The sequence below is a fragment of the Vulpes vulpes genome, unplaced genomic scaffold (genome assembly GCF_048418805.1).
Source record: "Vulpes vulpes isolate BD-2025 unplaced genomic scaffold, VulVul3 u000000703, whole genome shotgun sequence".
Lineage (NCBI taxonomy): Eukaryota > Metazoa > Chordata > Mammalia > Carnivora > Canidae > Vulpes > Vulpes vulpes.
Window position 1 is genome coordinate 713,855 of NW_027325743.1, and position 3,646 is coordinate 717,500.

The window sequence follows — 3,646 nt, forward strand, 5'->3', positions numbered from 1 at the left end:
TGGGATCGCAGGGCAGCTGGGACACAGCCTGGTCCGGATCCACCCAGGTCCAGTAGCGTTTCCCGACTCAGGAAAACGTCGGGCGCCCAAGCGGGGCCTTCCTTAGGGATGTTTCGCTCCCCCTCCCCCTCCCCCTCCCCGGGACGGGGACATCTGCACCGCTAGGGGGCGCACCGGCCGCCGCCGGCGGCGGCAGCGTCTTCCGAACTACCCATGCCGCCCCGGTTCCGGTTCCGGTTCCAGCCCCCGGGAAGGGCGCACTTGGAAACGTCATCCGAGGCGTCCTGGAGCCCTCACCCCCAAAGATCCGGGACACCGGACGGCGGGCGTCGTTCCCGATCGGTTGTAGAAATGTCCGCAAGGGGATCCCTGAGTGGCTCAGCGGTTTAGCGCCTGCTTTTGGCCCAGAGCGCGATCCTGGAGTCCCGGGATCGAGTCCTACATCGGGGGTTCCTGCAGGGAGCACGCTTCTCCCTCTGCCTGTGTCTCTGCCTGTGTGTGTGTGTGTGTGTGTGTGTGTGTGTGTGTGTGTATGTATGTCTCATGAATTGTGAATTAAAATTTAAATAAAGAGGAAGGAAAAAAGAAACAAACAAACCTGAAACACGTTTACTAACACACCCAGGTATCGGCAGGTTTCCTGAATCAGACAAAAGAGAAACACAAAAACTGTGGTGGGGGGGGGGGGAAGGAAGAAAAGGGCAAGGGGTGGAGGAGGAAAACACAACACCACCAAACAAAAAAACCCACCTTGGGTGTCTCATTGACTCACACTCTAGTATTTTACCTTCCGTTGGAAAGACAGACGCCAGGTATTCGGTGAACTGAACCAATTTATCAATTAAGCTAGTTACACCTTCAAAGTTCCAGGTCACCAAAGATTTGGGAAGGTATTGTAAAAGTTTAACCTATAGACCTTTTTTCATCTTTTTCTTTCTTTCTTTCTCTCTTTCTCTCTTTCTTTCTTTTTTCTTTCTTTCTTTCTTTCTTTCTTTCTTTCTTTCTTTCTTTCTTTTTTTTACCTGCTTGCTTGTAACAAGGAAAAGTACACGAGACAGACAAAATCGATCATTTGGATAAGTTTCCGTGGACAAATCCTCAGAGGCACAACTTAACTAATCCGTTGAGTTCACAGGAAAAGTTGAGTACGCCCGTCCCTCGGGGCCTGGACCCTCGGGCATCCATCCGGGTCGGTCCTGGTGGAACAAGGGGATAAGTAGTTCTCCTTTTCTTTGCTGTGCCTGTGGGGTCTAACAAGACACCACAGTGTCTTGTTTCTTTGTAATGAGGTGGCGGAGGGGTGTATCTCGATCACCACCATTCCAGGGCCCACAAACTGTGACGGGAGCACAGCGCATCCCACCGCCCACCCCAACCCCAACGGCGGCGGGGGTGGGGGTGGGTGGGGGCAAAGCTGGTCATCCGTATGAAGTGTGACGGTGATAGCTCCCAGGACACGTCTTTTTACAGGAAACCCACAGGGACCGCGGATACGCAGAGATGACTGAGGCCGATGTAAATCCGAAGGTCTACCCCGTGGCAGATGCCCACCTCACCAAGAAACTCCTGGACGCTTGTTCAGCAGTCCTGTAACTACAAGCAGCTTCGGAAAGGAGCTCACGGAGCCACCAAAACCCTCCACGGAGGCATCCCTGAGTTCATCCTGATGGCTGGCTGCAGACGCCGAGCCCCTGGAGGTCATCCCGCACCTTCCGCTGCCTGCCGGGCCGCGCCGCGTGAAGAGAAGAACGTGCCCTACGTGTGTTCGTGCGCTCCAAGCAGGCCCTCGGGCGGGCCTGCGGGGTGTCCGGGTGTCCTAGTGTCATTTGCCAATACGCTCCTGCCGTCTGCTTCGGTAACATGACGTCGTTCCCCTTCCCCCCCCAAATCCCAACCCATGCCCCTGAGGGTGGCAGGGCAGCAGCGTACCAAAGAGATGTGCTGCAGAATTCGAGGCTACCTGGGTGAGTCAGACAGGCGGCAGCTGACCTAAGGAGTTGAGAAGTGGCTAGGGAAAAAAAAGAAAAGAAAAAGAAAGAAAGAAAGAAAGAAAGAAAGAAAGAAAGAAAGAAAAAAAGAAAGTAAGAAAGAAAGAAAGAAAGAAAGAAAGAAAGAAAGAAAGAAAGAAAGAAAGAAAGAAAGAGGGACGCTCGGGTGGCCCAGCGGTTGAGCGTCTGCCTTCGCCTCAGGGCATGGTCCCGGGCCCCGGGATCGAGTCCCGCGTCGGGTTCCCTGCATGGAGCCTGCTTCTCCCTCGGCCTGGGTCTCTGTCTCTCTTGCTCTGTGTCTCATGAATAATAAATAAAATCTTAAAATAAAATAAAAATAGTATATAAAAAAAAAAGAAAGAAAGAAAGAAAGAGAGGGTCCACTGATGATGCCGGAATGAAGTCTGAGCAAGTCACGGAGACGTGACCGGAAGCTACAGCAGAGACCTCGGAATCAAGGAAACATGCTCTCTGGTGAATGGAGTCGTCTTTCACGGACGCTCGGTACCAGGTCTGAGAGGCCTTACGCCTGTTTCCTGCCAGAATCGGATCAGATGTATGTATCCTTTATCACATCAGACGGACAGTGCCAGCCTGTCATTCTGGTGAGCATCCTAATAAAGAAATATCTTCAAACTCCACCGCACCCCCCCTCCAAAAAATAAAGGAAACCAACAACCATGCATTGGCTCCAAAGGCGTAGATGTCGCCCCAGCCGCCCCCCGCCCGCCACCCCTCCGCCCCGCCGCCCTGCGCCTCTAAAAATTCAATCTATGTGTTCCCCACTCCCACTGTCAGGCTCCCGTGGTGGCCCAATGGCTCGGGTGATTTTTGCTCCTTACAGGGGGGCGGCGGGATGAGGAGGGGGGGCGGCGATGGCGTTGGAGGCACCCGGGATGATGGCAGAGGAGTTGACCACTCCATCCACAGGAGTGTTGCAGAAACGGGGGGTGGGGTGCGGGGGCCGCGGGGGAAGTGGAGGCGCAGAGGCGGCGAGGCAGGCCCCGACCCCGCCAGGACTGAGACAGATTTAAAGGTTTTTATTTTATTCCTTTTTTTTTAAGGATTTCTTTATTTACTCCTGAGAGACACAGAGAGAGGCAGACAGAGACACAGGCAGAGGGAGAAGCAGGCTCCGGCAGGCAGGGAACAGGATGCGGGCACAGGACCCCAGGGTATCCCTTCCACCTCCCCAACCCCCCCCCCCCGCATCACACCGTGAGAGGAAGGCAGCCGCCCAACCACTGAGCCACGGAGGTGTCCACCCGTCCCTCTTGTCCCTCTTTTCCTTTCTCTATCCGTCAACCTTCCAGCCTTCCGCCTCCAACGCCGCCTGTTCCTTCATGTCGGCTTCCTCCTGGAAAACAGGCCTTGTCCGTGGTTGCCTTTCAGCCCTCTGAAAGAGGTGGAGGCGCAGGCAGTGGGTTGGGCATCGGTTCTGGTGCTCCTGCGTGCGTGCGTGCGTGTGGACTTCGGATTTCTGGCGTCTGCCTGCCTGGCCTGCTTTCCCCGTCTTCTTCATGATTTGGACTCATGGGAAGTGTGTGTGTGTGTGCGGGAGGGGGGGGGGGAGTCGGGTCCTTATTTCTCTGGACCACCTCTTGGGTCCCATCCCACGAGGCATCTTTCTGATGGGGTGACCTGGAAGTCCGAACGTA